Genomic DNA, 13,831 nt, shown 5'->3' on the forward strand with positions numbered 1-13,831 from the left:
TATAAAGGTGATTGAAAATTTTCACTAGAAATTGCCAAATACTGCAGTTCTTTTAGACAATTTAGTTTATTAAAAACCATAATATAATAAATAATTATTATAAGGATATCTGAATATATTTTGTTGAAAATTTGTAATATTATAGCTATCTATTGATTGTTTTATAATAAAGATTAAAGGATTTCAAATCATTGCTTTCAAAGGCTTAATAAAATACCTTCCTTGTTGATGCGAGAGACTTTAATAGGATGAGGTGGTAGGTAAGTAGTAATCAATAGGTAACCTAAATGAAACTTTTTACAAGTCATAAAATGTAAACTTAAATTTGTGTTAATGTGTTCATATTCATACATAATATGCATGTATCTTTAATTATGACTCATTATTAATCATTTCTTGTGTTGTATTTAATAAGTTGTAATGTACTATATTTATATAATAATATAATCTATTACATAATATAGGATAACCAAATTGATATGGTTTCAAGCATTACATAAATTTTCATAATTTTATATTAAATAGGTATGAAATTTTAAATCATACCAACTCAACATTTGACAAAATGTATCAGCATTAACCATTGTCAATATATTATTATAATCATTATTTTGTTATTTTCGTATAAGTGATAGATTTATCTGCTTAGGAGTAGGTATTACCAATAAATTAATAACTATTAAATTATTAGCTTACTGAAAACTATATTAGTTTCGTATGATAGTAAATTTTGAAAAAAGGATCATTAGGTATAAATATTGCAATAGTTTAATATGTAGTATTTTTTTCCGAAACCTATTTCATTATATCTCCGTTTTATTAAATATATTCTTTACTTAATAAATATTTATTAAATTATTATATTTTAGTTACACAAAGATTAACGTACCTAAATATTTATTTACGTTGTCGAGTTTGAACATCTTGTCAGCAGTGCTGGCTTTAGAACAGGTGCCGCCCTAGGTACTTTTTAATATGCCACCCTTGTCCCAAGAAAAAAAATATAGTACTTATTTGGCTTTATAACATAAGCACCAAAGGTACAGAAATTACCTATCATTTGTGCCAAAATTTGTAGGACATAAACGCCAATCTAATAATATACCTGTAATACCCAACATATGAAATAAACGCCAAAGTTGTAAATATAACATATGATTTGTGCTAAAATTAATATTTTATATAAGTAGTTATTTAATAATTGCTATCTTATAAAAAATTATATTATACAATAAATTATACTAAAAAAATGTTCAATAATAAATAAATATAAATTTAATAAATTGGTTGCGATAAAAAATGTCAATAGGAAGTAAAATTCGATATACATGCAAAAATGTCAATAATAGATTATAAATTTAATAAATTGATTGATTTTTTAATCCCACTTTTCACATATTCTATTCGATTTATTTTATCATCCTGCTATTTCTTACATTGTACAATTATTTCTTCGTTAAATATCAAAGTACATAATAATAAATTCATCTACTATTCTATCGGTAGGCAAGTCTGAGAGAGATTCAGGGATACCGTGAACAACAATAATGTTGAATGAACACTTCTCACGTTCAGATAGCTCAATGGAACACACAATCAACCTTAGAATAAAGCGATTAGCCAGCAGAGGTTTAAAGATCAATGACCCTCTCTTTAAGAGCCAAAATATCATATCGGAAGGACACATTCTCTGACATTAAATCACAAATCTGAGTAGATAATGAGTCTAAGCTAGCTTTGAGAACGTCACATTTTTTGTCATGAGATAAACTTAAGGACTTGCAATTAACTAACATTTCTTTCAGGGCTTTTTGTATTTCTGGAATAATACTACGGAATTCAACCACTGAAAGATGGTCGGGCGATGACGACTGAGGTCTACTTGGCTTTGTGGCAGCAGCAGTAGCAGATTGGAGGTTGATTTTAGCAGGAAAACTGGGGCTCATTGTCAGAAACGGCCTTGTAAATATAGGCAGGCAACTAAAATTACAGGTAAGCAGATAGAGTAGCAGAAGGAAATGTAAAAGTGGTAAGCTCACCCCAGCAATGATGTGACGTCACAGGAGAGTTTAATGGGATACCTTAGTACTAGTAACCACGAAAAGTGCAAACAGCTGCTGGTAGGTAGACAAGGAAAAAATAATGATAAAAATGATTAATTACAAGAAAAATTGAAAATTTAAGCACGAAGTTGCAAAGACATAGTAATTATACTAATTATATTTCAAATACAAACGCAAACAAAAACACGGATGCACTGAGAGAATATAAGCTAGACTGTAAAAGAATAGCCGGAGTTATTACAGTAGAAAAATTGAGGAAGAGTGTGTAAATTAATAAAACTAAATTCGAATTTTAGATGCTTATAAAAAATATTATGTACTGTGGCTATGTGTTTTTCAACTAAGTTGTACTATTCCAATTGCTGGAACGATTGCGACGAAATTTGGTACACTGTGTACTACTATAATTTATAAATTACCTATACAATACTACATAAGTTATAATAGCTATAGACTGTATCAAAGCCTAAATGTGAATGAGTCTTAAAAAATTATCAAGTATAGATGGTTATTTCAGCAGACATTTTATCACACATTTCATAATACATCGAGCTTACAATGTCTTGTAAGATTTTTGTTTTTATTTTAAATTGCCATCGGTGGTAATTTGCCAAACAAAATATAATTAACCACGTTTTGCGTACTAAAAAATTGGTTTACGTCACATATTTCAGCGTCATGAGATTATACTGTTGAATCAAGTTTTTATTTAATATTTTTTTTTCTATTATTTTTTGCAACGATTACCACATATACCTAGATCATTGTGACGTTTTAAAACTTAAAATAGTGTAAATAAAGTACGATAATATATCTTTGATATTATAAATATACTATTTTTTTTATGCCACATATCATGGTAGAACCAAACTATGATTCTATTTTATTTTGCTACTTTTTGTATTTCTTATTTTCTTAAGGTTCTATTTTCGCATTGCTTCTCCTCTACCCAACATAAATGTATTTAACGACATATAAATGCATACACTCTTATATGATTAATATTGTTGAGAAGTCTGAATAGACTATACCCATACATAATAATATTTAAGTTACCTGCTAAAATTGAGTTGTCCGTTGGAAGTTTAGCAATGGCTTTTAGTTTCAGTTTAAATCAATTGAGTTGACAAGCAACTTGACTCATAATTCTTATAATATAAAGTATTAACATTGACTATAAATACTAGTATTTATAATCAATGGTATTAAGTATAAACACGATATAACTTAATATCATCAGGTATAGTGAATTAATGGCTGATCCAAGTATATATTTATACATTTATGAAATAAATTATGCTCTTAATTCTATATATACTCGTACATTGTATTTCTATTATTAATCAGTATATACGTATGATATAAATAAATGCTGAATTTAAACATTTATGTAATATTAATACCTATATAACAAACCCTTATTATTTAATGCATTCATTTAGGTATTATTTACTTAACTGATTTAACATTTTTTCCTCGACGATTTAACACATTAATTCGAGATTCATAATTAACACAATCATTTTAATGGTAAATTTACTAAATCGTTTTCATTTTTTAAATATCGTGTTATTTACAAGACCTTACAGGAATTTCTAAATTTGAATTTTTTTTAATGCATTCAATTTTAATCGTGGGTGTGTTTTTTAATATCTTTATCAATATAAACTATAATATTTTTTAAATGTAATTGTAGTTGTTTTCATATGTATATCAAATGTATAATATATCACGTATGGCTAATTGAAAATACAAAATGTTATATTAAATCGAAAATTTTATAAAAAAAAAAAAATACATTTTCTTTCTAATTGAAAACAAATATAAAATCCATATTTTAGGGAAATATCTTTTACAATATCTTGAAAAAATATATATTTTGAAGAAATAACCAAAACTCGTAATATGAATACCTAGGTATGGTTATTGAAATTATATATTATATTATATTGTTGGTAATAAATTGTTCATTTTTTAAAAAAAATTTAGACTATTTTAATGTGGTGTGAAGTTTCGAAAAAAAAGACAGATGGTTCGTTCACCGCAAACTATAAAGATACAAAATATAATATATAGTCTACAGAAATCGAATGAATTGTTTTGGAACACTCCGTGCGATTGTTGTAATTTAAATAAATATTTGTATACATTATATAAGCCAAATACCACACTCACTCACTCACTCACTCATTCATCACTACATATCTCAAAAAGTACAATACCTACGTATGAATTTGAAATTTGGAATAGTAAAGGTATAGTCTAATGATCTAGGATTTAGATGTACCTACAATAAGAAAATATTTTCCGACATTCGTATCTTAAAGAAGAAGTGAAACAGGAATCTTAAAATTTAAGGTGAAAATTTAATTTTTTTTATATATAAAATATAAATGGTTACCATTGGTTACTCGGCAGATGAGATATATACATCAAATTTTTGTGATTAAAACCTTAAATTAAGGAACTATATCTTAAAATCATATGTAGGTATGTGTTGTATGATATATACTTAAAAATTACTCAATTGAATCAAAAATAGTTTTTAGAGATTTTAGAAAAGTTTAAAGAGTAAGTAGTTTACGTATAAACCACGTTAAAAAACTCAAGTGCTAACTTGCCACCTAAATCCAATCCATGGCTTGCGTTTGGTCATCTAGGTCGAATTATTTCGTCTTATGAAAATGGGACTTTTTTAAAAATTTACTTAAATTGTGTTAATTAAAATTGAAGGATTCAAAATTCCCCATGTCCCGCTTTTTCTATAATTTGTTTTGTGAACAAAGTAACTATATCAAGTATACAATTAAATACGTTATAGAATAATAGTAGGCAAATTATAGTATTTTATCTTATCACTGAGCTGTAAACAGGGCTTAGTAGTAGGCATATGAAGTCGATACATATTAATCCATCGATTATTGACAAAACAGGTACAAAAAATAAAACTATTATGACTCATGATCAATGATATTATACATAAAAAAAACTGCCGAGTATCACTTAACTTGGATATATATGATAAAAAAACTACAGATTAAAAAAAACAATTATTTGACAATTATAGATTTTGTATAGAATTTCACGTGCGTGAAGTTGGCCCCCCCACTTTGTCGTATCGACCTCGAACCTTCGCCAATATTTTGGAACCAATTTGGAACTAATTGGAACCTTGTTTTCGAAATTTGGAACCTCAAATTTTAACCAGCAAACAATTTTTTCGGTTGGGGGGGCCAACTTCACGCGGCCCCCCCACTTTGTCGTATCGACCTCGAACCTTCGCCAATATTTTGGAACTAATTTGGAACTAATTGGAACCTTGTTTTCGAAATTTGGAACCTCAAATTTTAACCAGCACAGAATTTTTTCGGTTGGGGGGGCCAACTTCACGCGGCCCCCCCACTTTGTCGTATCGACCTCGAACCTTCGCCAATATTTTGGAACTAATTTGGAACTAATTGGAACCTTGTTTTCGAAATTTGGAACCTCAAATTTTAACCAGCACAGAATTTTTTCGATTGGGGGGGGCCAACTTCACGCGGCCCCTCCACTTTGTCGTATCGACCTCAAACCTGCGCCAATATTTTGGAACTAATTTGGAACTAATTGGAACCTTGTTTTCGAAATTTGGAACCTAAAATTTTTACCAGCAAACAATTTTTTCGATGGGGGGGGCAACTTCACCCCTAACCTAACCTACCCCCCCCCCCCCACTCTGTCGTATCGACCTTGATCCTTCGCTAATATTTTGGAACTTATTCGAAATTAATCAATAATTTGGAAATAATTTGAAACCTAATTGAAAACTAGTTTTCAAAATTTTTTTATGTCATATTTTTCACAGAATTGAAGACTATGAATAATGCGTGTAATAATACGTATTATAACAATGTATTATTTAAAAAATGTTAAATAATATACCTCATATAATAGATATTTTACCTGCCTACCCACTCACTTATCCTTATGGTGTAATTCCAAATAAAATACCGACATTAATAGAAGAAATGAATGTAACAAATGTTGCTAATAAAAATGAAAACTTACATTTGATCACTTATAGTAATAAAGTGTTATATTTTAATTATTTTGAGTGCTCAATGGTGTACCTACGTGCGTCGGAAGCAATCGGCGTATACCTATACAAAATACAACCTCTTACTTCAACGTTTGCGTATAAAAACTACATTATAATATTATATTGTGTATATGATCGTATGTAATACAATTGTAATTGATTAGGTAGGTATACTGTAGGATTTTGATAAACAAAAAATTATACATATGGTTAATTTATATATAATAAAAAGAATAAAAATCGTGAATACAATTAAGTATAATATTCAATGTTCAATAACTACTAAACAATTTTTAATATAAAAAAAATAAATTTTAATAAAAAAAAAATACTCAATGTGGCTGGGCAGCGGACACAAAATTAAAATTGCATATTAAAAAATCACTGCTAAAACTAAATTATAATAAAGAAAGAAAATTACTTTTTATATATATAAAAAATAAGTTAATATGTATTATAGTATTTACCTTATACTACATTACTTTAATAATATATAATTATAGTAATGATGTACGATTACATCTTAACATACATCAATACATGAGGGTGAATTTTTATAGTTGATGAATTTAGTTTTATTTTAGCTACTAAGTCATTGTGTGTTTCCCATCCGCTTGCTCTCTTAACATAGGCTATATAATGATCATTTTTGTATCCAATTCCACCAACCAATACAAATCTAAAAAAAAATAAATAAAAAAAAAATTTGTGTTTTAAATAAATATATTTCATGACAAATATTTAATTATTTTATTTAATACAATAAAATGAATTAATACATTTTCAAAATTTATCTAAATAGTTCTTCCTTTGCAATGATATAAATTAACGACTTTTTATTTCTCTTAATGTAGTACACGTATCATTAATTAACACAATTTATATAACATAATAAATAGCTTAATTATAATACATAATAATGCTTCATATCTATTGGTTATTGACTTATTTTAATTTTTATATGTATTAGTTTTGATTACCTGTTTTTATTGACATTCACTTCCTCCGGATATTCATTTAATGCGTACGAAGTGAACTCTGAATATGTATCTGTTTCAATGAATAAGTGAGAGTTTAGTTCTCTTGAAGTTTCCATTACTCCATCGGTACAATTTGAGCAATTAGAGTAGATACAATTTACATAATTGTTTAGCCCTTCTTCTATGGTTTTGAACCCATCAGGAATTTTCATTATAATAGTTGCGTTTTTGAATATTTTTTTCATTCCACAGGTTGAGCAAACTTTTTTTTCATATGCCGAAGGTTCGTCAATAAAATACTTCGAAATTATGTAATTCACATTACATCTTGCGTTGATGAGAAGTATATCAGTTACACCTGAGTCGACGTCAAAAATTTTTGTAAGCATTAGAACTCGTTGTTTGTAAATTGAACGTGATGTTCCTTTTATAGCAAGTGTTTTACAAAAATTCAGAAAACAATTAGTTGATTTATCAGCAAAATTTTGATAGCTAAATACATCTATATAAGCGGTTGCGACTAAAACTGAAAGAGCGTCAAATGGGCATGTATTTTGTACTAAATACCTTTTTTTTGAAACAATTACTGGTGTAGCCAAGTTTCCATTGATCAGCAGACTGTTTAATGTTGAACGAGTTTTCACGGTTGATAAAATGCGATCAATATCTTTTTTTGGACCCATATATTTTGTATGCCTTGGTTTCATTTTAAGCGATTTTTTTTTTGGAAATAACTCCTTCACAATGCCTTTTCCTTTCCAATTTTCACATGCAGTTATTGATTTGCCAGAAACATCACTTGACATTTCATCGTCATGTTCTGTCTTAATATTTATACATTTATGATCATCATTTGAGTACATATTTTCATTCTCAAAAAGTTCATCGCACTGGAAATCTAAGTTTGGTGATTTTGGTTCAGGAGATGACTCGTATCTTAGCTCCTTACTTTTAAAATGTTTAACATTACTGTCAATACTTGTAAGATGTTTCAGAATAAATTTGTCAGCTCTCATCGGACGAACATCGAATTTTAAAATTTGTGTTTTTAACTCTTTGAAATCGTTCTCAACCGGTGCCGATGAAGCCATACGATATGGTGACTGAAACAAATTACTTAAAACATTTGTCCATAGGGGGAAATGTTTACACAGCCTCATAGTATCTGGTAATAAATCCTTCAAAAAGTATGCTGATATTCTGTTGCCTACTACTGAAGAATTTTTTATGCTTTTCTGTTTTATATTTTCTAAAAATATTTCTATATGTGAGTCTTCATTTTCATCTTTATCAATAAAATCTTCGAAATCTGACAGAAATTCAGGATCAGAAATGGTTTCGTTATCTAACTCATCATTACGAATACCTTTTATTAACTCTAATATATATAATCTAGCTGTCTCCGATGGCGTTTCAATGTTGTTTGACCACCCGTCGGTTTCACTTAGCATTACGGTCAATACAGCTTCTAATATTTTTTCAAATGTCTTAATGTCTTCTGAAGTCATAAGAAGTCGAAACCCTCGGACATAAAATTCTTTTAAGTATTTGTTTTTCACTCCTGTCAAACATTTTATGCGACAGAATATTTTCACCATATGAGCAACATCCAATCTTATATAGGTAGCTGGGATTTTTTTTTCGATACCAATTAACACTTTAAATACATAGTTAACATAGTCATTCAGACCTATTCCATTGCAAAATGACCTAGATATTGCCGCTAGCAAGGCTCGTGAATAATCGCAAACAACTTCATTGGGTGGTCGTAATCCAGATGACATCCAAACTGCTAACCATTGAAAAATAGTCAGCGTATCATGCTTTTCTGATACCATTTGGGTAACAGAGATATGGCCAAAAGGAGTACTAACTATACCTTCGTATAAAAATATACTTGCGGATAACAAACCCAAAGAAGTTCTTTTAAGCTTTTTCATAAATCCTCCCGATGCATCTAATGATAGTTTGCAATATCCTTTACATATATCTTTATATATACTTATCTGGTGATTTGTCCAGTAGTGTACATAAAATGGATCAATTCCAATTGCATGTATTGACCCTGAGTAACTAGAATTGTGTTTGAACTCTATTAGTGACTGGATTGGACAATTATAAGTTATACCTAATCTCTTGTCTTTACCTTCTTGTTTAACCTTTCGCAAAGTTTCTAATTGGTATAAATTGGGTGGTGAAATTCTTCCATATTCCAAATCACTTACATTATGCCTTCTCCAATTGCAAGCCAAATCTTTATCAAGTTCCAATCCTACTTTAAACCGTTTTTCTCCTTTTAATGGTCGTTTTGTTGTATGTTTACGTTCTAAACCTCTAGTGTCAACAGTTGAAATTTTTAATTTGAGTGGTTCTCCTTCTGAGGGTTTATGATCACTCCAACCAATCATTTTAGCACCGCAAACTTTATCCTTACACTTAGCTTCAAATTTTAAAAAATGCTGACTATTAGTTGGGTTGTACACTTTTGCCCGTTTATATATAAAATTACAGGGTAATTTATGTACTTTTAAAAATTCATCATTTATGATGTCTGTCCAGGTTCCTTGTTTTAAAACTTCATATTCTCTTTTTTTATTATTCCTTTGATAATATACTTTTTTTGGATAAAACTGTCTATACATATCATACGGAATTTGAAGATTAAAAATCTTCTTATCAAAATCCTGATGTGATATCAAAGATGACTCATCGTTTGAATCATTTGATTCCGTAGAACTAGGATTCTTATTATCTATTATATCAAAACCATTGATTTTTCTTAATCTTGTTAAAACTTCATTACTATCTTTTAAAACTTTTATATAAACACTTTTGGGATTTAATTTTCCTCCAAGTTCTTGGGAAATTACATGCCAAACTGAACATGTAGAGCTTATTAATTCTCCTTTTTCGTTCAAAACTGTATATTTTGATAACAGATTAAAAAAGATGTCTGAATCAACAGCAGGCTTCCTCCCAACCTAAGAAAATATTGCATGTATAATGAAATAATTCTATAGCAAAGATAATAATAGATATTATGATTTAATGCAACACGATAACCTCTAAATGTATTTGAAAATCTTATGTTATATTCTAAGTTTTTATTATTATTTTTTTTTTAATTAAAAATACAGTGTTCAAATTTATGTACTAACTCATCCACCATGGCAATATATATATGTATATATATTATAATATTATAGTATAAGTATATATATATATATAAAAAGCGGGTAAGTGGGTATCGCTCTGCTAAACATTAGGTGTCGTATGGATTATTATTATATATTATATAAGTGTTAAATTTGAATGTAATGAAGATATCATTGCATACGAAAAACGATTCTGCACGGAGATGATTTTGACGAATTTTTGTCAATATTTGAACTTCAAATGTTAATAAAAAAAAAATCGTGACTATGTATTCTTATCATTTTTTAATTACTATAAGAATAACTTATGAGGACCTTTGTATTAAATATTCAAGTATTTTGACTCAGCCAAAAAAAAATTATTGACACTTCAAATAATAAATTATCAGAAAAATCGAAAATTTCAGTTGTTAATAAATAGCTCAAAAAAGTCGAAAAATTTTGAAAATTGAATCATGTAAAGAAAATGGCAATCTAAATAACTGGTGAAATTTTCAAGTATCTACGAATTACACTTTTTGAATAATAACAAATGTTTAAAATCGGTTGAGGACAAATTGTTATCGTTACGCAATTTCGTAAAAATTTAAAATTCAAACGCTCATAACATTTTTCCTATAATGACGCTTCGAGTTTTCTCTATAGCTACTTGAAGGAAAACTTATGGAAAACTTAGTGTTGAATTTTTTTATCCTTAGATATAAACTCAAAAATTTTATGATTTTTCAACTTCAAAATTACTTGCAAATTTTGATTTTGGCATATTTCGTAAAAATTTTAACTATTAACGCTTATAAAAAAAAAAATTGTGACTTACGATTTTCGATTTTATTTAATTACAATAAGAACCACTCATAAGGAACCTTTTAATAAATTTTCAAGTTTTTTGGCCATCGGAAACCACCGCCGAAGTTTGAATCTAAAGCATTATTTCGACTTGTTATGCTGTACACAGACACAAAAAAAAAAACAAAAAAAAAAAACAACAATCATTGTAAAATCAATACATTCATCGACTCATCACTCCGTTCAAAATCTAAAATGAAACCTCTACGACAGTAAAACAAGTAACAACTGTAGATTGTACATTAATAGTTTGGTATAACCACGACATGTTTCACTTTTATGACCTCTGCTTGCACAGAATTGCTTTTTTATTTATTTATTGACATTTGAAATTTCATATTTTTTTAGTTTTTTATTTTATAAATGACAAATGTCAATAAAATTGTATTCATTTGGTCAAATAACTTAAAAATGTAGTACAAGGTTCTCCATAAGTTGATATAATAGCAGTTGGAAAACATTAAAAATACAGAAGCACGTTTTATTTTATAACCATTTAACGTTAAATTTAAATTTAAAATTTCGACAAAATTTATTTAATTTTAAATTTTAAAATTATTCAATTGTTAAAAATATATAAAATGTTTAACTTTAATAGCTAAAAAATTAAAATTTAAAACAAGGTCCACGTAAGTGGTTAATTCTGTAATAAAAAACCTAAAACCTATAAAACATAGTTTTTTTAAGTTCAAATTTGCATGATATTTTAAATAACCAATAGTCCAAGAATAACGATATTTTAGTTATATTGTAGTAATATAAAAATATTACTCATGGGTATTTGAAATTTCAAGAAATAACTTTATATTATAATTATTATAATAGTTAATGTCGTTAATGATTTACATTAATACTTTGTAATAAATTTATTGTACATAGGAACTATGAACGACTGAATGGGTCGGGTACATAATGAATCTGATTTGATTAATTGGGAATTTATTTTATAGGTACCTACATTTTTTTTTAAAATAATAACAATAGAATTAATATAGTATAAAACATCCTAGACTGACAAATCGTCTCCGCTCGGTTTTTCGTATGCACTTCGGATGCACCGCCATTTTTCACCACAGTTGAGCTGTATAAAGTCAATATATATTTTTAAAAACCTGAAAATCCATTCTCTAACAGTTAAGACTAAACAACATTTAATTATTAAAACAACAAATTTTTATTTAATAAAATAAAATTGTAATAATTACTATTACAATAAACAGTTTAAAATCAGTTTTTTTTTATATTAGGTACTTACTATTACTATTAGATTTTGTTATTTTAAATTTGTAATATTATACAAAACTTAAGTAAAATGAAACACAAAATTATGTTGTTATGAATTACCTAAAAAGTTTCCCTTGAAAAGTTAAAAAGAAAAAGAATTTTTATATTCGATTAAAAAATCGAAGCCCCTTTTATGTATACTATTTTCAATGATAGGAAAATCATTAAAAATATTAAAAATAGTACGTTATTTTCATACTGTACTACAACAGCAGCTGCCCGCTGTAGAAGCTTGAGGTGGCAACCGATTCTGTTGCCTACCTTGCTATCAAAGTGTACACGAAATTACACACTCACACACATAAACAATCATTTGAACTGCGCATGCGCTTTGCTAGTTGGGCGGCAATAAAATAATATTTTCGCCTCCTTCAGTGATAAGGATCAACCTCGCGGCTTATCACAGTGACACATTCACAAAACTGCTCATTTTCAATTATTATCAAAATAAATCGTATTTCTCTATGCGTAAAAGTAAATAATTATGAAAATTGAAAATGTATACTTATTAGTTATTAGTTACTATAATAATTAATATTGTATGTTGTATTAATCATTAGTGATTAGTCCCTAAGCAATTATTTATAAGTTATCAATTATGAGTATAAGTATAATAATTCTATAGGGTGAAGCCCCCCACGGGTCACTTATGTGAAGTTATTTATCGCCTCCCCAGAAAATTATTGCCAAAACCGCCACTGGGTACATTGGTAGTACATACGGCCTGTAAAAAAAGAAAAAAACAGCCCTGGTGTCCCTGAATACGGCACTCATACTCACAATTAATAATAATGTTCAACTGATCAATTTATTGTTATACCTTCAGTATACTAATTCAAATAATTAAAATTCGCAAAAATGTACATTTTAAATTTGTATTTATTACTATAATAAATTATTATCAACTTAGCATTTACATATTCATAAAAATCATAACTTAAGTAAATTACTTACCTTTGTATTGCTCATTTTTAGAAAAAAACTTATAAAAAGTTCTAACAGCTACGTCCAAAATGCTTAAATGTAACCAAAATCATAAATTTAATTTATAAGCGTCTATCTCACTACATTAGCGTTTTGCAAATGAATGAAAATATTATCTGTTCTGTGACTCGTGGTTTTACCATTTAACTAATGAAAATAATACGGTATATAAAATATATGTATAAAACTATGTTATGAGAATATTGAGCTATTTACAAAGTAATCGATAAAAATAACTCTTATATCGGCTTGTTCAGCGGACTGAATGCGTTGTACTAAAAATAGCATATAAATTATATGACACGATAAATATAACATAGATAATGTGATTTATAATAATAAATTAGTAAATTACACATAATATTATGATATCATTAAAAATATGATGCTTACCAAATTATAATGTTGTATACTTGTGTGCCATCACTGCCATCCATCGCA

The sequence above is a fragment of the Diuraphis noxia genome, unplaced genomic scaffold (assembly GCF_037042655.1).
Source record: "Diuraphis noxia isolate RWA-SAM2 unplaced genomic scaffold, SU_Dnox_SAM2 contig0002, whole genome shotgun sequence".
NCBI classification, from domain to species: Eukaryota; Metazoa; Arthropoda; class Insecta; order Hemiptera; family Aphididae; genus Diuraphis; species Diuraphis noxia.